This window comes from Microtus pennsylvanicus, chromosome 17, assembly GCF_037038515.1.
Source record: "Microtus pennsylvanicus isolate mMicPen1 chromosome 17, mMicPen1.hap1, whole genome shotgun sequence".
In the NCBI taxonomy this organism is placed as follows: Eukaryota; Metazoa; Chordata; class Mammalia; order Rodentia; family Cricetidae; genus Microtus; species Microtus pennsylvanicus.
The window spans coordinates 6,664,513-6,686,822 of NC_134595.1; the positions used below are offsets into that span (position 1 = coordinate 6,664,513).

Genomic DNA, 22,310 nt, shown 5'->3' on the forward strand with positions numbered 1-22,310 from the left:
TGATAGAAGTCCTCTAATAGAAGGTATACATACACAGAAATACACACACATACACATAAATCACATATACATACATAAAAACTTAAACACTCAGTCACTTTCATAGAAAGCAGTAACAAACTCTTCAAGAAAGAAACTAGTGGAAAATTCGAACCTATTTTTAAACAAGGCTTTCCCTGGATATTTTCAGGTGTGTTTTTAGTGGAATGTCAATATAAGAGCCACAGCCGCATGTTCTCCAAGTTGATTTGAATTGTATTAAGCCAGCTGATAGAAAATATGCCACAAGGTAGAGTTGAAAATGATGAATGGCCAATGGAGAATAATTTAAGTTTCTTACAGACTTCAGATAAGGGAGAAATCTTCAGGCTGCAGTGGCCGGGCCGAGGAAGGTTTTATCTCAGGTACATGTGTCAACTGGATGTGAGCTAGCACTCGAATGTGCCCTAGTAAGAGTGAAGAGAATTACCATAGAGATTGGTTTCATTTAACCTTCATACTCTGGATCCAAAATGCTTAAATAACAGCAAAGGTGTCCATTTGGGAAGATTTAACCATTTTATCACAAATGGAAAGTAAGAATTTTGATATATTGGGGTCATATAAGAAAATAATTAATTTCAGATAGATGCAAATGTGTTTACCTGGAAACAAAAAGCTGGGATTCTGCTATTTACTGTTCCAATGAGTAATTGTTAATATCGAGCACAACACTTAGGATTTTTAAGTGTAATGGCTTCTGGGAGAAGTGAGACCACAGAAATTTCTTGGTATTTCTTAACCTGGACTCTTTTTGGTCTACTAAAGACATAAGAATTCTTTCCCAAGAAACATGCCCGTGTTTTTAAATTTGTTTCAGTTACTTACTATTTCCCCATCCACTCCTTTGAGAGAGTGATGACTCCCATGGGGAATCAACAAAGTCTGGCACATCACTTGAGGCAGGACCAAGGCCCTCCCTGCTGTATGTAGGCTGAGCAAGGTAACCCTCCACAGGGAATGGGCTCCAAAAACCCAGTTCATGCACTAGGAAAAAATACTGGTTCTACTGCTATTGGTTCCACAAACTGCCCATGCCACACAACCGTCACCATATTTATGGGGTCTAATTTGGGTTATGCTTGTTCCCCAGCTGTCAGTCTGGGGTCAGTGAGCTCCCACTAGCTCAGTCAGCTATTTCTGTGGGTGTTCCCATCATGGTCTTGGCCCTTTTGTTCATAATATTGTTCCTCCCTCTCTATGACTGGACTGCAGGAATTTCTCTGTTTTCTTAATGCCATACAAGTGTTGATGTTTAGAATCTTGTGTTTCTACACAAATTTATAATTAGGCAGAGAGCAACCGAGGAAGACATCTGATGTTGACCTCTGGCCTCTGAACATACTCAGAGAACATCAAGTCTCTTCCTTAATTCTCTCTACCTTACTACCTGAAGTTGGGTGTACCAATTCATTTTCGTTGTCAACTACACACACTAGCCGCCTAGGAAGAGGGAATCCAAGCTGAGGAATCACCTCCATCAGATTGGCCGTGTGCGTGTCTGTGAAGCATTTTCTTGATTGTTAATTGGTAGAGGTGGGCCAAGTTCACTGTGGGTTGTACATCCATAGGCAGGTTGGTCTAAGTTGTATAACAAAACTAGCTGAGCATGCCTCAGTGAGGGAGTCGGAGCAAGCCAGTAGGCAGCATTTGTCCATGGTACCTAATTAAAACTTCTGCCTAAGTTTCTGCCTTGGATTCTCTCAATGACAGTCTGTAAACTGTAAGCTGGAATAAACCCCTTCTTCTCTAAATTATTTTTTGGCTGTGGTGTTTATCACAGTAATAATGCAAATTGCAACACTAGTTGGCCCTTATTGACCTGGAGCTCACTGACAAGGCTAAATTGGTTCACAAGCAAGGCCCAAAACATCTTCCTGTCTCTGTCTTCAAAGGGTTGGGATTCAGGCTGGAGCTTATGATCCCAGGTTTTCAATAAATTCTGGGGATGAAGCATAGATTCACATTCATATGTGGCAAACATTTTATTGATTGAGCCATCTCCTCAGTCCCCATAGCCTGACCAATCTCTGTCTTTTGATTAAACAATTTAACCCATGCACATGTGAAGATATTAGTGATGGAACTTAATTTGTGTGTATTTTCTTTCTATTTATTCTATGTGTGTCATAAACAGTGTTTCTTGTTCTCTCTCTCTCTCTCTCTCTCTCTCTCTCTCTCTCTCTCTCTCTCTCTCTAGTACTTTTTTCCAATAGAACATTTTCTTAGTGTGGCATTTAAATTCCTTTAATAAAATTTATATATGTTTTTTTTTTTTTTTTTGAGGCACAAAGAGTCTTTATTGGGCTCACACAAGGAGTCCATTGGTCTTGAGGACCTCTGTGAACTTGCAGATTTTCTTCTCCACGTTCTTTTCCGCCTGTTTCCGTAGCCTCAAGAGCTGCTTCTTCTTCCGGTAGTGCATCTTGGCCTTCTCCTTCCGCTTCTCCTCCAGAGTGGCTGTCACTGCCTGGTACTTCCACCCGACCTCATGAGCCAGACGCCCCAGGTAAGCAAACTTCCTTGTAGGCTTCAGCCGCACAACCTTGAGGGCGGCAGGGACCACCATCCGCTTTTTCTTGTCATAGGGTGGAGGGATCCCATCCAACACCTTGAGGCGTTCCAGGGCAGCCTGGCCTCGCTTGGTCTTGTGGGGCAGCATGCCTCGCACAGTGCGCCAAAAAATGCGGCTCGGGGCTCGGAAATGGTAGGGGCCTCAGGAGGGGTTGGTGTTCATCCGCTTTCGGAGAAAGGCCAGATACTTCAACTTGTTTCTGTAGAAGTTTCCGGAAATATTGATGCCCTCACAGCGAACAACGACCACCTTTCGGCCCAGCAGTACCTGCTTGGCCACAATGGCCGCCAGGCGACCCAGAAGATGGCCTCGGCCGTCCAACACCAGAACCTGCCCCTCCGCCATCTTCGGCAGCCGCCTGGGGCAAATTTATATATGTTTAAAATTAACATTTAACGATTTTTTTTTCTAGGGCTAACTATACATGTTAACTTTTCAAAAATATTTTTTCAGAGGTACAGTAATTTAAATTTTCTGTAACATGGAAAGGCTGGCCTGTTTGTTTGTTGTTGGGGTTTTTGTCCTCCCACCAGGTCCCCCACAACTGTTTAGCCCCAAAGAAAATCACACATAGGTCTCCATAAATTGTAAGCTGATTGGCCCATTAGCTCTAGCCTCTCACTGGCTAACTCTCACATCTTGATTAACCCATTTTTCTGATCTATGTTAGCCATGTGGCTCAGTGCCTTTTTTCAGTGGGGCAGATCACATCCTGCTGCTTCGGTGGTCTGAGCAGGAGTGGGAGGAATCAACTTCCTCCTTCCCAGAATTCTCCTGTCCTCATTACATCATTTCTATTTCCTGTCTGGTTTTCCCACCTATACTTCCTGCCTGGCCAATCATCGTTTATTTATAACATGATTGACAGAATACAGACAATTTCTCCCGCGCCAATTTTGTTAATATCTTGAAACTTTAAATTATGCAGTTCTATTGTCTCCTTTAGAATATTTGCATGATTTTTTTTTTACATATTAAATTTTATATGCTGTCATCTAAATAATATTCTAGTTATTGGTTTAGATAGCTTAATGTCTTTTAATGATGTAAATAGAAAAAAATATTAGATGGATTTATTTAATTTTTAACATTTTATACATCATTTTTATCACTATATCATCCTGTAAAATCTCAATATTATCTGGGACTCATTTTCTTATTTAATATAGTTTTCCTGCTACCTTCTTCTATCGTGTCAGTCATGTGAATTGTATTTCTTTCTTTCTTTTTGAGACAGGGTTTTCCGTGTAACCGTCCTGGCTATTCTGAACTCACTTTGTAGACCAGGCTGGCCTCAGGCTCACTGAGATCTGCCTGCCTCTACCTCTCAAGTTCTGAGATTAAAAGCGTGTTCCACTATGGCCCAGCAATGAATTGTATTTCTAAAGATTATGGGCTAACATAGACTCTTTTGATAAAACTTTATGGAATTGCTTTTTAAAAAGGTTACAATAACAAATGATTATTATTGTCTATATAATTACTGAGACATTTTATTGGTATTTGGATTCAGGTACCTGTTGACCTCATTCCATTATTCTGAAGAAACTTTCTTTGTGATTATTTAAAGACTTTCCACTAACAACAAACTATTTCACATCTTCTTTATCCAAGTCTGCCCCTCCCTCACTTTAGTTTTTTGTTTGTTTGATTGTTTGTTGTTTTACATTGGCTGTGTTCATCTTTGATCTTGGCTGAAATTTTTTTCTCTCAGTGTTTTGATTATTTTATACATCTATCCAGCATCCTCTAGTGATTCTTAGCTTTATTATAGCTAATGTAATCTTTATGATTGCATCTTCTGAGTTATTAGTATTATTTTGAATTTAGTATTTGTGATTATTTAATTGGCTTGAGATTTTCAAGTGAATTTAGATTAGATGTGTCTGTCTGTATCTAAATCAGAGCTAATTAAACTCCCTCCATGCGTAGATCACTATTTTCAGAGTTCTGTGCTCTACTGGTGGAGCTAGTTGGCACTTACAGTTGATTTCATCATTTCAGGTGCCTGGCAGTTATGATAATAGTGTGTTTTCTTTTCTTTTTGGTTCTCTTTCTCTGTCTCTCTTTCCTTTCATCTTTATATTCCCAGAATAAATGTCTGCAGATATAGATTTAGGTAGATAAATATGAGCATGTTTAATGGTGTTTCATATCTATATATGCTTAGTCCTCTATATTCTACCTTATTTCTGATATATTGCTTATATAACTTTTGTTATTAATCTGTCTTCAGGCTTCATGGTTCTGTTTTTGTCAAATTAAATTGATTAGTGTATTCCTCCAATAAAATTCTCATTTTTATTATCATTCTTGATGTGTAAGTGTCCATTTGACTTTTATCTGTATGAGTTTATCACAGTTGTATTTATGTGTGAATGCTGTTTTGCCCATGCCACGGTGTGTATGAGGTGGGCATAGCTAGAGGAAGGTAAGGACAGACACCTGAGTTAACGTTCATCCTTGTTTGAGACATGGACTCTTTGTGTTTTTGTGCTGTGTACTCAAGAATGGCTGGAAAATGTGTTCCTAGGGATTCTCCTGTTTCTACTTCACATCACCCCATAGGAGCAGTGTGTCGTAAAAGGAGTGGTGGGCTGCATCCTGCCACCCGGCTCCAGGCCGCCCAGCTAGCTTAACCCCAGAAATAATTACACAGAAACTGTATTCATTTAAACACTGCCTGGCCCATTAGTTCTAGCCTCTTATTGGCTAACTCTCACATCTTGATTTAACCCATTTCTATTAAATCTGTGTATCACCATAAGCTCGTGGCTTACCGGGAAAGATTCAGCATGTCTGACCTGGCAGCTTCATGGAGGGCAGCTCTCTGTCTCCATTTAGTTTGAGCTTGACTTTTGGCATGCTGCATATTGCCGATATTGTGTTTAGGTATGTTCCTTGTATTCCTGCTCTCTCTAAGACCTTTATCACAAAGGGACGTTGTATTTTGTTTAAGACTTTTTCAGCATCTAATGAGATGATCATGTGTTTTTGTTTGTTTATATGGTTCATACATTGGGAGATTTCCATAAATTGAACAATCTCTGCATCTCTGTGATGAAGCCAACTTGGTCATGGTGGATGATTTTTCAGATGTGTTCTTGGATTCAGTTTACCAGTATTTTATTGAGTATTTTTGCATCAGTATTCATGAATGAAATTGGTCTGAAATTCTCTTTCTTAGCAATGTGTAGCTTGGGTATTAGGGCAGTGGTGGGCACACGACTTTAATCCCAGCACTTGGGAGGCAGAGGCAGGCGGATCTCTGTGAGTTCAAGGACAGCCTGGTCTACAAGAGCTAGTTCCAGGACAGGCTCCAAAGCTACAAAGAAACCCTGTCTCGAAAAAAACCACCAACCAAAAAAAGAGTTTGGCAATGTTCCTTCTGTTTCTATTGTGTAAAACAATTTGAGGAGTATTGGTATTAGTTCTTCTTTGAAAATGTCACAAAATTCTGTGCTGAAAACATCTGGTCCTGTTTTTTTTTTTTTTTTTTTTTTTTTGACGAGGGAACTGATGGGGAATTTCTGTCAGTCAATAATCTTTAAGAGGTGGGACAAGGTTAGGGCATGTCCTTTTGGGTACCTGAAGAAAAAATGCCAGCCTGCCCAGGGTTTTCTCTCTGTGGAACCCGTGCTACACAACTGACCTGGACATCTCTTTCTTGTTTCGTGAGTTTGCCCCTTATAACAAAGCAAATGTAATTGATTTATTTTGGAGTTATCCTGGGATTTTTTGGCCCATGTCCTTCAGCAGGAGACTTTTGATAACTATATTTCTTTAGCAGTTGTCTGTTTATTTAATTTGTTTATCTGGCCTTGATTTAATTTGGTAAGTGATATTTATCCAGAAAATTTTCCATTTCCTTTAAATTTTCCAATTTTGTGGAGTACAGGTTTTCAAAGTATAGCCTAATGATTCTCTGGATTTCTTTCATGACTATTTTTATGTATCTCTTTTCATTTCTGATTTTTTTAATTTGGTTATTCTCTCTCTGCCTTTTGCTTGGTTTGGACAAAGGTTTGTCTCTTTTGTTGATTTTCTCAAAGAACCAACTCTTTGTTTCATTGATTCTTAGTATTGTTTCCTTTGTTTCTATTTTCTTGATTTCTGTAGCAGCCCAAAATTTATGAGCTTATTTCCACCTTGTCTGGTGGTCAGAGAGCTGGAGGTTGCTCAAAATTGTTAACAACAAGTATAAGCTACACATCCTGACTCAGGATGTGGTCACTTGGTTCTTTTTACACTAAGATGGCTCATATAAGTAGATCCATTCCATCTTGACAGATGGTCAGGATGTAAAATCTTACTTTGTTCCTTCTTTTGTAATATGAGGTTGCCTGGAGAGTGGCTGCCTGCAGGATACTTGCTTTATAGTGGCTTCACTGTCTAAACAACAGAATGCTAATGACTAGATGTCTCAAAGTTTTAAAGCAATTGACTCTTCGAGTTGTCCTTTGTATCATGTTAAAGAAGTCTTTTGTTGCCTTCTTCCCATTTTTTGTATTGTATTGGGGTATAACAGCATATGGAAAATTAAACTTAGGCAATTTCAGTATTAACTGGAACTTCCTCCAGATACTATTCTGTGGTTTCTGCTTTATTATTTTCATGTCTTTGTACTCTTTACTTATATTTATGTTCTTCACACCCCTACCCTGGCAAGAGGTATTTTTGTCAAGGCTGTTCCCTAACAGATTACAGCTCTCAATTTGATTATTTTCTGCCATTTAGTCCTCCTGGGTGAGTTTGTTTCTTTTTTTCTAGAGTTTTCAATTGTTCTGTTAACTCACTAGTGTGGACTTTTTCCAGCTTCTTTATGTAGGCATTTAGTGCTATGAACTTTACTCTTAACCCTGCTTTCATTTTATCCCATAAATTTGGGTATATTCTGTGGTCATTTTCATTCAATTTTAGGAAGTCTTTAATTTCTTCCTTTACGCATTGATGAGTCAGGTGAGCATTGTTTAATTTCCATGTGTTTGTGGGCTTTCTGAAATTAGTATTGCTATTGAATTCTAATATTAAGCCATGGTGATTCAATAAGATACATGGGCTTATTCCAGTTTTGTTTTGTATCTGTGGAGGTTTGCTTTGTTATTTAGTATGTGATCAGTTTTTGAAAAGATTTCTTAAAGTGCTAAGAAAAAGGTTTATTCTTTTATGTTTGAATGGAATGTTCTATAGATGTCTGTTAAGTCCATTTGAGTCATAAGATCTGTTTATTTCTCAGATAAGTTTCTGTCTGACAGCCCTGGCCAGTGGTGAGAGTGGAGTGTTGAAGTCTCCCACTATTAGTCTATGGGGTTTACTGTGTGCTTTAAGCTTTAGAAGTGTTTCTAAAGATATGAGGATGCCCTTGTGGCATAGACATTCAGTACTGAGATTTTCTCTTGATGGATTTTTTCCTGTGACTAATATGAAATGTCCCTCTTTGTCTCTTTTGATTGAATTTAGTTTGAAGTCTCTCTTGTTAGACAATCTTTTACTCTGAGGCAATGTCTGTTTGTGAGATTGAAGTGTGTTTCTTGCATGCAGCAGAAGAGTGAATTCTGTTTTCATATCCAATCTGTTAGCCTGTGTCTTTTTATAGGTGAGTTGAGTCTATTTATATTATGGGATATCAATGACCAGTGATTGTTAGTTGTTATTGTTAAGTGGAGATGTAATACCAGCCCCTGGCATCCATTCCAGCCCTTTGGCCTGGGATTTGCATTGCTCTGGACTCCAAATCCCAGCATTAGTCAGGACCACTCCCACAGGGTATTTAAGTGAGCTTGCAGAGAAGTAACATATGATCCCAGGTTTGCAAGTACTCCCCAGTTTTCTGTCTCCCCTGCCATGCTCTCAGACACCCAAAAGCGCTGCTCTTAATAAAACATGGGCATTTAATTCAGTTTAATCTGACCTAATTGGACTTCTTTGTGCCAGTAGAGGGGCTCATCTTAGGATATTTTTCTAACATAATGGAGGTACTTCCCAGGGTGTTTAGTTTTTCCTGGGTGCCATGGCCCTGGGCCACACTGGAAAATGCCCTTCCGGCGCATGTGCTCTGCCAAGCACTTTTGGCTTCACTTGGTGAGTTGCCTTTTTAAACTGCATGCGGTAGCGTTTTGGGGTAACCCATTCACTTCTTGGGCTTTTGTTGAAGTCTCGGCCATGCTAAAAGCTTGATACACACGTGCAGCAAAGGCCAGGCCTCTTGCTGAGATGAGATTTGGAGGAGGGAGGCGTCCCTGGCCAATTTCTCATGTACCCGGGTTTCCTTACCCAGCCCCGTTCCAGTAGACCTACCACAAGAGCCTTGAGTCACAGGCATGCATTTAAAGTGGGTTTCTTGCAATTCCAAACCGATTTCAAATGCCCTTAAAAGGGCATTTACAAAAAATCTTTTAAATTGAGACTATCTAACTTAAAGGTCAGAGTTTTCTAAGTGCATTCTCCCCCGCCCCTTCTGCTTTTCTTTCTCTGTTCATTTGCAACCATGCAGTTGGTCCCACTCCCATTTCTGCCTTTCTTTTTCTGCTCATTCGCAGAGGGCTCTCTCATCTTGCTCCCACTTTCGTCTTTCGTCTCTCTGCGTGTTCATTCGTAATTGGCTGTCTTGTCCCGCCCCCACTTTTGCCCCCCCTCCTGTGTAAGCACACTCAGGCTCCTGTGTGGCTCTGATGGGCCTCGCCTAGGCCCTGCCACAGGGCGGGACTCGGCTTTGGGCTTTGTCCTTGGTGGTGGCCACACAAAGAACAAGGAGGGCCGGAGCAGACAGATCTCTGGTACCTGCTCAGTCCACTCTGGTTCAGCTGCTGCCTGTTCCTTCCCTGCTGCTTGCCCTTTCAACGCCAGACTTAACTGCACCGGGGTTCTCCATAGCTGTTTCCCTGGTCTCTGCCTTCTACAGAGGAACCACAAAACTCTTAAAATGTTTCGCCATTATGTTTCTGTTCCTTCTTGCAATGCCTGGTCAGCTGACACAGGTTTCTAAGGTTATGCTATTTGTCTGTTAAAATAATGTGGCCACAATGGGTTTATATACGTGTGTAACTGTGTTTTTGTGATGTGAATTTAAGTTTTGTGTACTTGTGTGCTTCCAAATTACAACATCTCTAAAAATTTACCTTATATGCCCAGTTTAAACTACGAGGTAATGGTACCTGGTTGTCAAGTGCCTTTATAGATCTGAGATTATAGCATTTTCACAATAATAGAGCTTCTAACACAGAGACATGCCAGCTTTGGCAGCACCTTGTGTCCTCTAAGAAGACAGAAACCTTCTGCCTTGCCTCTGGGTTTTGCAAAGCCACCCACACAGAAGCAAAAGAGGCCTTTTGCCTCTCCAGCTTTCTGGATGCTTCACCCGGGGAAATGATCTGCTCATCCTGCCAAGACAGGGAGACTAAATCTTCCCCTTCACAGAAAAAAATCTTTGGGCATCTTGTACTCAGCAGCTAATGGCAAGCACTGCTTCTAAGACTGATGTTCTCCAAGGACAGGGAGAGGATTTGGGACTGCCTGCTAGCTAAAAGCTGTTTCATTTTTGCTCATTTATTCCTCCCAGATCTGTAAAGGCATTTGACAACTCAAGGTACTATTCTTTAATAGGCTTCATAGTCCAGGATTAACAAGTTTCAATCTTTAGAGGTTCAGAGTTCCCGATTTCCTTTAATTGCTTTCTAATCTAAAGCAGAAGCCTTTTGCTATGACACCAAGATATGAAACCTGTTCCAGTTCTCTAAGCATATCTTGCAGATTACTCCAGCTGTCTGAGCTAAGACTAGCCCACAAAGTGCTCCCAGGACAACAAAAGCTCCTGTACCAGCTCCTGGGATATCACCATTGGTCCAGCTCTCTGGATCAAGGACACCTGCTGACTCTTCTGGATCAAGGACACCTGCCAACTAAAATCTGGTTTCATCTGCTATTCTGTCTCATCCCTTGCCTAGCCCCACTTCATAGGCCCAGTAATAACAATATTTTTTTTTCTCCTACACACCTGCCTTCTTACCTCCCTGAAGAAACAGACGCCTGGTGTCTCTGGGATGACAGTGAACAGGATGACTTTCCAGCCACACCTCCTGCTGAGCATGAACCTGCCAACTTTCAGCTCTCCCCTCTCCCATGTCAACCCATGCCCCCAGGAAGTAGCCAGACTTGAGTTTATACCCTTTTTCCAAAGAGAGCCTAAAATGTTGATCATAATTATCACCTCAACTTCCTGTCACCCCTATATCCAAAGAGTCTGGAATGTTAAGTTGGGCATGTAACCCCAGCCCCTGGCATCCATCCAAGACCACTGCCCTGGGAGTTGCATTGGTCTGGACTCCAAATCCCAGCATGCCAGGATATTTAAGTGGGCTCCCAAAGAGGGAAAACATGGTCCCAAATTTGCATGCACTCTCCGGTTTTCTGTCTCCCTTGACATATTCTGGGCCACCCGAGAGTGCTGCTCTTAATAAAACATGAGAATTTTAATTTGATTTAATATGACCTAATTGGATTTCCTTGTGCCAGCAGAGCATCTCATCTTAGGATTTTTTTTCCTAACAGCTGTTATTTTAGTTTTCATTGTTGGTATTGTTATTGTGGGTGTTTTTCCCTTCTTTGGGATTTGCTGCTGTGAAACCATCTGTGTTTTTGTGGATGTAGCTAACTTCCTTGGTTTGGAGTTTTCCTTTTAGTACTTTGTGTAGGGCTGGGTTTGTGACTAGGTGTTGATTAAATCTGGTTTTGTCATGGAATATCTTGTTTTGTCCATCTATGGTGATTTAAAGTTATTCAGGATACAGTAGTCTGGGCTGGCATCCACGGTCTCTTAATGTCTGTTTAACACTTGACCAGGACCTTCTGGCTTTCATTGTTTCCATTGAGAAGTCTGATAGGATCCAAGGCTCAGATGGTTGCCCCTCATAGTGCAGTTGGGGACATGGTTTCAGTCACTCTAGAGGTCACTCAACGTTTCTGAAGGTCTCTTGGTGCTCCTGGGGGTTGCTCTGCAATCCTGGTGGTCATTTGCACTTGCTCCCATGGAAGTCACTGGCTTGTGCTTGCTCCCAGGGATGTTGCTGGCTCAGGCCTGGTCCCACAGAGGACACTGGCTCAGGCCTGCTCCCTCAGAGATTGCTGTCTTTTACCTGCTGCAGGGGAGGTTGTTGGCTAGAGCCTGCTCTAGCAGAGGTTGCTGGCTCAGGCCCAGACCCATGGAGGGCCCTGAATCAGGCCTGTTCCTTTGGAAGTTACTCCCTCATGCCTGCTTTGGTGAAGGTCCCTGGCTCAGGCCTGTTCCAGCAGAGGTCACTGTCTCAGGCCTCAAACATAAATTTCTTAAAACGTCTTAGTTGTTGAAAAAGTGTTCTTGAATATGGAGCTTAACATGAGAGAAACAACAATAATAAAATGGTAACATACCCCCTGTTTATTGATGGTTAATGATGCTGCAAGTGTTTCACAAACATTTTCTCTTGATTATGAACAGAAAAGTAGGCATTGTAGCCCCTGAGAAAATGGGAAGCTGTCAGAGTTTAAATGTCACACAGTTCTTCCTTCTATGAATTTCCCCAATTTCATGTCTTGCTTGCCGATCTCCCAATTATATACATCATAAGTATCATCATCACAGTACATGTTCTGACAAGAGTTAGATCAACATTTATATGTTATTATGTGGGGTCAAGGTAACTCCACATATGACAGCCACTATGCATATGACAACCAGTTGCAGTCAAATGCTATATAGTATTTAGGCTCTCCACAGCAACATGGCCTCTGTAAAGGAAAAACTTCATGTGGACCGAATGAGATGCAATGATATACGCTTACATAACTGACATCTCGAAAGAAAAAGTGCTGAAAAGAACATTTTAACTCTGGTTCCTCTTGACAAATGTACTTGGGAATTCTATGAAGTAGAAGAAGGACTCTGACTTTCCACAAAAGAAACTTCTCTGACTTTAGCTACATACTCTTATCCTTCACACTAAGGCTTTACTGTCTAATATATGCCACAAGGAAGCATAATTATTTACCTTTAGCCAATACAAATAAGATTATTTTAAAATTGCATGTTAGTATATTTCTGAAGTATAGATTTTTAAGTGGTTATCTAAAATTCTTTTAAAATGATCTGTATATTTGGACTACAAAGATGTTCTCTTTGCAATAATAACTGTTTTTATTCAATCTCTAGTAGAAACAGACTGGAATTACAAATAACTTATTGTGATGTCACTGAAAGTATCATGCTGTCGAAACCAAGTATAAATTCTCCATCAGTTTAAAAATAATGTTTATTTAAAATATTCATGGTTTTAATTAGGTATAGGGCTAAACATTCACGTAATTCTGCTCCTGTTATGATACAGCATTTGTGCCACAAATAATCAGATGTTTCTTGTTCACCACAACCTCTCTAGCAACTTGATGAGGAAGTGGAGGCGGAGGGCATTTGTAGCAAAATATAATCAGGCATTTCTTTTTCTTTGATTAGGTAGAGATGTTTGTGTAATTTAGTCTTATTTTTAACAGTATACTTTTTCTAATTTTTGATACTTCAAACACCCTAGTTGGAAAAATTATTTTTTTTAAAAAAGTTTTTAAATGGGGTTTGTGAACAGAGTACTACAACTTGCTTATTGGCAACACAGACCCACTACAACCTGACCCTGCATCTGGGGTGATGAGAATGGCTCTCAGAGGTAGTGAAAAGACCTCTGACATGTTGGACCGGACTTCCCAAAGGAGTTAGAGCCATTTCTGCTGGTGAACCAGGATGGTGCCATTTTTAAACCATGCTTTTTTTTGTATTAATTAAATTCACTGCTTGGCCTATTAGCTCTAGCTTCTTAATGGCTAGCTTTTACATCTTAATTTAACTCATTTCTATTTATCATCGTGTGGCTGTGGCTTACTGGCAAAGTTTTGTCCAGCATCTGTCTCTGGCAGGGGTACATGGCTTCTCCTGACTCCACCTTCCTTTCCCCAGCATTCGGTTTAGTTTTCCCTGCCTACCTCTGTTCTGCCCTGCTATAGGCTCAAAGCAGTTCCTTCATTCATTAACCAATGAAAGCAACACATATACAGAAGGATTTCCCACATCAGAAATCTTTGAATCACCCAATCTATGGCTGAGAATGAATTTTCATAATGATTTAATTGCCTAAATCTGGGACTGTCCTCTCTGTAGTATATTTTATTGTATCTTGACTAGTAAAAATAAATACTGAATTTTTTTGGCAAAAAAAAAGTTTTTAAAAATGAATAACTTTTAAGTATTATTTTAAATTGAAATTCAATGGAAAAATGAAGAAATTCCTTTTTAAATTTCTCCATCCACCTTCAAACTGGGATATACAATTACTAATTGGGCATAGGCCACCATAAAGCATTCAAAATTACTCAGAAACATCACCAAATAAAGTTCTACAGCCTCACTTTTGTGGCTAACTCTTTTCTGTTGTTGCCTACAGAGTGCTCTTATATATATATGACTTCAGGGTGACCTTATTGTTACCATTGTCACATTACAATCAACCACATGCCACCTTATAGAATCAAGGTACATATTTTATGCATTTTTCATAGTCCAACAAATAATGATTGCTTGTGTATATAATTGATAAAAACTCATGATAGTGTTTTATGAATTTTATCATCCTACCAATTTTTTTTTTTTTTGCTAAAAGTAAGTAATTTGGGGCGGTGTCAGTATTTCTTAGTTTTTCGCTAAGCAGAAGAATGGCATAGATGAAAACTGCTGTCACCACACACCAAAGAAGTTTCTTTGATGCAGCAGACAGGGGCTATCATAAAGACGAATAATTGGTCAAGGTGAGGAGAGTAAGTGAGCATGGGATACTCAGCAACAAGCAGGATATCTGTAACAAGACCTCTATACCTGAGGCTAAGACATTATGAGGAAGGCCAGAAGACCAAGCCATTGCAGCAAGGCAGTGGACAACAGGGATGATGTGCAGTGCTCAGTAGTATGGTTGCTTGTACAAGGTCTGTAGAGATGTCAGTGTGGATCAGTGAAAAACTAAAGGTAATTCATAGTTGCTGGGGGAGGGAGAATCAGTTTTCTTGAGGGATAAGCCCTATGATAGGTTGCCCAAACTTAGGGGTTTTACAAGAAGAGGGATTCTTGTTTATCCCAGCTGCCAGAACTGAAATAATCATATAAAAACTATGTTAATTAAAGCACTGCTTTGCCCTTTAGCTCTGACTTCGTATTGGCTAACTCTTACATCTTAGTTTAACCCATTTATAGTAATCTGTGCATTGCCATGTGGCAATGGTTTACTGGCTAAGTTTTGGCAGCATGTCTTTCTTTGGCAACAGATCCATGGCATCTCTCTTGCTCCCCCTCCGCCTTCCTTCTCCCAGCATTCAGTTTCATCTTCCCCGCCTACCTAAGTTCTACCCTATCAACATGCCATGGCAGTTTCTTTATTCATTAATCACAGTGCACAGAGGGGACACCCATATCATAGGTAGTTAGACTTAAGCCCATGTATACATGGGCCAACACTAATTGGACTATGTATGCTTTTGTATGTATAATCGTAAATTTTATAAATTATTAATTATAAAATTATAGAAGAAGTAGTCCCACATTTGGAAGGGGGATGTGTGTGAAAGGACTTGAAAGTATATAGGATGGGGAGAGGGAGTTGTGATGGTGATATGTAATAACTTAGGTATGAAATTCTCAAACAATAAAAAATAAAATTGAAAAAGGAAACCCAATAGTATATGTATTTATAAGGCAACAAAACTTGGACCAGATTATCCTTAATCATCTTATATTATTCCCCTAAATTGTAAGATGTTTGATCTTCTTTTCTAACTCAGCATGTTCATATAAGAGATATGAAAAGCAACCATATTCATATAATGGAAATGGAGTTCAGAGAGAACAATCAAAGGGAATGCTTCCTTCTAGGACATTTTGGGTAACAGAACCCAAGAGATTCATTTTCTGAGTTCAAATTCAGGTAAATATTAACACTCAAAGAATTATGCAATTATGAAATCATGAATGTTGCTAGTTGGTTTTAGTTGTGTCATGATATTAGGTATAATATCCTATTCAAATAAAAACAATTGCCTCTTCCTTACACATGCGTACACACACACACACACACACACACACACACGCTATGTATGTTTATACATATATGTTCATGTTAATGAATGCATATTATGGATTCACAATGTGATTTTGAGTCTATATTTGACAGTGCGGTTGTGAATGGGTGCAATTGCTGTAGAGCAGACTCTTGCAAAGAATCTGGATAGCTAAAAGAAGCTGTGATAGCAAAACTTACAACACATAAATTTCTCAAGGTAGGTAACAAAAATAAAGTACAAGGATTGGCAAGTTTATTTTCTTTTATATTAAATGGAAACTCACTCAAGCTTATTAAATCTGTGCAACTTCTGTGCACACACACACACATTTCCTACATGGTAAATATTTTAAATAAAGAATTTTTAAGAAAATAATAGATACACCAAAGATTGCCTATTTTCTCTTCTCTATAACAACTACAGAAACTATGTGTAGAACTAAAACTGAATGACTCTGGTTTAACTTTTATATCAAAATTGAGGCAGACTGTTTTCTCTGGTAGGCTTGTCTCTGACTAGCATGGAAAAGAATTGCAGTCCTGTGAGGGCAGACTTTTTATCATGCTTGGTTTCCTGAAGATCAATTTATGTACACATCCTTAAGTATATAAAAATATTCTGGTTATAACATTTTACTTTCATATGTACCAGAATATTCTGTATACCTCAGGGTCTCCTCAGATACCTTTGAAAGGAATATATAAAGAATGATCTCTATATACATTGATTGAGAACAAACACTGTATTTCTTTTATCATTGTGCCTTCTATAACGTGTAGCATGAGGAAACTTCCCATAGTTTAATATATGGATGAATGAGTAATTTATATACTACAAGAGGTTCTGATAATATTATGGCTGTTGCCATGGCAGTTCTAAGAGCAGATTTAAAGTATTACAAAGTAATTATTATTAATTTAGAAAGGGTGTAATAAAGCAACAACATCTCAGCTAATGCATCTTTCCTGAAACAAAGTAACATTCTGTTTAATTTGAAATGTCTAAAAATTAGAATAAAATTAGAAAACCAAAAAAAAATATAATTAATTATACTGTCTGTCTTTTGTACTGATTAGTAAGAGTTCCCTTAAGTGGGACATTTGATGTTTCTAGAATATTGTTTGCCAAGGCATATTAAATTAGTCAAGAGCTTTGTTTCTTTTGCTTTATTATTTCTAAAAAGTCAGGTATTTGTGATTCCCCTCTGTATACCAATGGTTAATAAAGAAACTGTTTTCAACATATGAATTAACAGAATATAGCCAGGCTGGAAAGGCTATAAAGAGAGAGCAGGTGGAGTTAGGGAGACCCCACATAGCCACTAGAGGAGAATGATGTGAGCTGCCAGTTGGAACTTTGCTGGTAGGTCATGACCTTGTGATGATGCACAGATTAATGAAGATGGGTTAGTTTTAGATATAAGAGCTAGCTAGAAATATCCTTAAGCTATTGGCCAAAACGTATTGCAAAAAAAAAATATGGTTTCTGTGTGGTTATTCCAAATAAGGATGGTCATGAAACAAACTAGCAGCCTCTCCCAACAACAACCTGACTTGTGCAGCTGGTACCCAAAACAGGTCTTGGAGTAGTGTTATCAGTGTCATGATGTCATATCATCAGGCGGAGTAGTTATGGCGCCCCATCTTCTTTCTGGAAACTTCAAATATCACTGCAGGAAAAACTCATTGTTCATTGTGGAAAACTTAAGCATTATTTATATAGACATATACAGATGTATATATTCAATGAAAGGCATGATAAAGACAAATATAGATATGAAGAAAAGCAAAGATGTTTTCTAAATCCATTTCTCTTTCTGTCCCCTCAAATAAATAACCCTTTGAATCCAAACTGGTGTGGGATTGTTTTGTGCTTTATATTGATATAAATTTAAGATCAATTTTGATATATATGTGTATATATATTTCTGCTCTTGATTAAGGTATCACATTTGTGCAGATCATTTAAAAATGTAATGTATAAATAAGAAATATAGGTTAATAGACAACCATCTGTTGTTGGAAAGCTGCTTGTTAAAAAAAAAACTTTACTGAAAACATAAAATTCTAGAATTTCCCCAAACCATTCATGTTTATATAAAATTAAAGTGTTTGGGATGTTTTAGTAAGGTGATTAAATATTTCTACCATCTCTTTTACCCTGTGGAATTTTTCTAAGGAGAGTCATAAATCCAACATGTCTGCAGAAGTCATGTTACAATTAAATCAATAACCTCTCCAATTAAATCAACAAGATAATTTAAGTATAAATTTACATACTGGGTTTATTTCCCTTCTTTATATCAAAATAGTTGGAGAGTAATAGCAGGCAAAAAACAGTATTCCTACCATGACAATAGAGTCAACCATTAGCAATTAGCACTTTTCAGACTAACAGTGCTCAGGAGGAGTAAGCAAGAGAAATCGTGCAGAAAATTTTCCAATACATCCATGAAGACCTTAGGATTAAAGCAAGTGAGGCCTGTGAGAATGTAAGAAAATAGGAAAAAAGAAAAGAAGAGAGAGAGAGAGAGAGAGAGAGAGAGAGAGAGAGAGAGAGAGAGAGAGGAAAAGATACATTTGTTAATTCACCAAACTGCAATATACAGAATGCGGTGGAGGGTTTTACGCAGGTTCCATTAGAAAATGTCTTTGTTCATTCTGGCCTATCCATGTGGCTAAGTGGAAAACCTAAGCATGTCTTTAGTTCTAAACCATCTCAGTGAGGTGAGAGGTATAAGGAAGGGCAGAAGGGGAGGAGGAGGGAAGACAGGGAAGGGGTGGAGAACTTGAGGAAAAAGGGTGGTCTAGATGGGAGAAGAACAGAGAGAAAGAGCAAGGAAAGAGATATCTTGAATGAGAGAACCCTTATGGTGCTAGCAAGAAACCTGAGACTAGAGAAATTCCCAGGAATCCACAAGGATCATCATAGCTAAGAACTTAAGCAATTGTGAAGAGGGTGCCTGAACTGGCCTTGCCTGTGGTCAGACTAATGACTATCTTAAATGTCATCATAGAACCTTTATCCAGCAACTGATGGAAGCAGACACAGAGATCCATAGTTCAATCAAAGACAGGAAGAAGTGATATTATGAACACAGTGGTTAAGAGCATGATAGGGACATCCACTGAGACAGCTGACCTGAGCTGAAGGGATACCACTGACTATGGCCTGACAGTGGGGGAACCAGCATTGGATCAAACCCTCTAAATGTGGGTGACCATTGTATGGCTGGGACAAACTGTGGGGTCACTAACAGTTAAGACCAGGATTTATCTCTACTGTTTGCACTGGCTTTTTGGAACCCATTCTCTTTGGAGGGATACCTTGTTCGGCCTAGATATAGTGGACAGAGCCTTGGTCATGACTGAACGCAATGTGCTAGACTTTGGTGACTTCCCATGGAAAGCCTTAGCCTCTCTGAGGGGTGAATGGGGAGGGGGGAGATGGAAGGAGCAGGAGGAGGGGAGGCAGTGGGAACTGGAATTGGTATGCATATGAGAAAGACAGTTTTTTTAATAAATAAATATTAAAAACTTAAGAGAGAGGAAAAAACAAATTTAGGTGGGCATGGAAGTGGGTAGAGTCTTAGAGGATTTGGAAGAGGGGGGAAAGCATAAACAAATATATGTATAAAATTAAAGAATGGAAAAATATCCTTTCTTAACCATTTGAGGACAACCACTGACTTCTTTTGTGGTCTAAACCCTGAAAATAAATTGATTCCAGAAAAAATACTTAACTCATATTAAATTAAACTGATTTGATATATTTATACATTGTGAAATTATTAAATCTGGATAATCAGTCTTTTCTATTAAAAAATTAAATTATGTGTCTTACTGTTTGCCTACATGTATTTATGCGTGCCATGTGCATGCCTGATGCTCACAAGGCAAATATATGGTGTTGGATCCTCTGGAATTGGAGTTATGGATGACTTAGATACATTATATGATGCTTAGAACCACACCCTGGTCCTTTACAAGAGCTACAAGTGCTACTAAATGATGATACATCTTTCTAGCACCAATAGGTCTCTTTTTATAGATTATTTCATGTTAATAATTTCGAATATCATTCATTTCATGATGATAACCACATAATTTATTTTTAGTTATTTTGTACTATATAAATATGTCAAAATTATATTATAACTCACAAATGTACAGAATTGTTATCAATAAAATTTAGAAAGTGTCAATTCTTTTGACTTGACCCCTATAATAAGAAAAGACAGATTTTAAGAAATATTTCTGATATCTATGTTTTGCATAAAAGTAGTACAGGCTACTCCAGATTAAACATTCAGGAAATGAGTTCCCAGACTAATTGCAAGTGAGCCACATGTCTTTTTCTTGACCATCTAATTGACTTTACAACATATTTTAAATATATTCTTTCACTTAGAAACTAAATTATGACATCCTGGTTCAAGAAAATTTAATCCAAAATGTGGAAGATATATTAACTCTATTGAGCAGCTGTGACTATCATCTCTTGTAATAAGGTACATTACCTTATTCTGTTTCATTATTTATCACAAATAACAGTAGTGTCAAAAATTAGTGCTTCATCATGTTGCATGAGAATCAAATAGCAGATAAAAGTGTATGTTTCTAGTCCTAATTAATCTATTCTTATTGATTATTTCATGAAAATTAATTAGGGCTGAAATGATGGATCAATAGCACATCAGATAATCTTGTAGTGTTATGGTCCTTCTCTGACCCAGGAAATAATCGGGAGTTGGGTTAGACTCAAGTAAGTCTCATATATAGATGTCTTACTAGAAAACATAAAAATGATTTTGTTGTTTCTCTTCTCTGACATGCTGTTGAAACATTGGGTTGAATGGGAGACAGGAAAATTGTGTTTCTGTGCCAGGATCAGTTAATTTCCTCATAGTAAGAGAACTGATCTTTATTTTCATATGAAGAAACTTGACCAAGGGAAATTCTGAGTCTCAAGTGTTTACCCAAGGTTGATTGCCTGCTCAGCTTAACCAGTTCTTACATGCCATTCACAGAAGAGCTGAGGTGCTTGTACAAAATGTCCAGCCAATTCTCACATCTCTAATGTCACTTACTTCACAAAAGGAAAAGTTTTGCAAATGTCACTGTGGAATTTAGTAAGCGATCTATGAAGAATTAGTTATCTGAAGTGTTTTTCTAAGGAACTTCTGAAGCCATAATGTCTAAATAGAAATTTTCAGAGTTTATTGCATCCCTCACAGAGACATTTACAGTTAAGAATAACAACTGTTGTACTAGTTGGGGACTTCTGAGGGATCAGGCTTGAGCCAGAGACCTTTGTGGGACCAGGCAGGAGTCAGGGACCTCTGTGGGACCAGGCCTAAACCAGGACCATCTGTGGTAACAGGCCTGATTCAGCAATTTATACTGGAGCAGGCCAGAGTCACAGACCCCAGCGAGAGCAGGACCTAGGCGATATCTCAAGAGGGGCTGGTCTGAACCAGCAAGCACAGCCAGAGCAGACCCCAGGCAGTGACCTTCACAGGAGCAGATACAAGGAAGCAACTGCTGAAGGAACAGGCAAAAGCCAGAGAAGTCTGCAGTTCCAGGCTTAAGCCAGGGATCTATATGGGAGCAGGCCAAAGCCAGGGATATCTGTAGGAACAGGCCTGAGCCAGTGACCTCAGCCAGAGCAGGCCTCAGGAAAGAACTCCACAGGAGCAGGTTCAAGGGAGGTACTACTGAGGGAGCAGGTCTCAACCAGAGACCCCTGCAGGACAGGTGCAAGTCAGGGACCTCTGAGGGAGCAGACCCAAGACAGGGACCTCTGTGGGGGCAGGACCAAGCCAGGGACCTCATCTGTGGGAACAGGATTGAGCCAGTGACCTCAGCCAGAGCAGGTCTGAGACAGCGACCAACACAGGAGCAGGAGCAGGCATAAGGGAATAACCACTGAGGGAGCAGGCTTGACTTAGAGACCTCTGCAGGACCTTGCATGCATAAGCAACCTTTATTGAAGCAGGCATGAACCATCAAACTCTGCCAAAGCCAGCCCAGCCTCAGTTGGAGCAGCCCCAAGAAAGTATCCTTCATGGGAGTAGCAACTAACAGCCCCTGGGAGGACTGAGCGACCTCCAGGAACACTGAATGACTACAACACAAGGAGCAACCATCTGAGCCGTGAAACCACTGGCACCTGGAAGATTCTCAACAGAGAAACATCCCCTACTATACCACTCAGAGGAAAAGATGGGTAGAGAAGGTAAATACACACTCAACACCACAAAGAACACACGACATCAAAAAAAAAAAAAACAAAAACAAACTAGTGGTCCTTCAACAGCAAGACTTGAACAATCAACCACATATAGATGAAGCGGAAGAAAATGACTGAAAAAAAATAGCTTTAGGAGAATGTTTGAGGCACTTAAAGAGGAAATAAAAATTCCCTCAATGAAAAGACAAACAAAAAATTGAAAGAAATAAAAAAAAATCCCTTAAATAAACAAGAAAAATCAATCAGATGAAAGAAATCATTCAGGAATTGAAAACCAAAATAAAGACAATAAAGAAAACACAAAGTGAGGGAATTATAA

At 39.2% G+C, this 22,310-nt stretch overlaps 1 pseudogene; it reads right to left on the reverse strand.

The window, feature by feature from the left end:
- Positions 1-2,295: 2,295 nt before the first annotated feature.
- LOC142837000 (large ribosomal subunit protein uL13 pseudogene) lies at positions 2,296-2,976 on the reverse strand (annotated as a pseudogene).
- Positions 2,977-22,310: the final 19,334 nt, after the last annotated feature.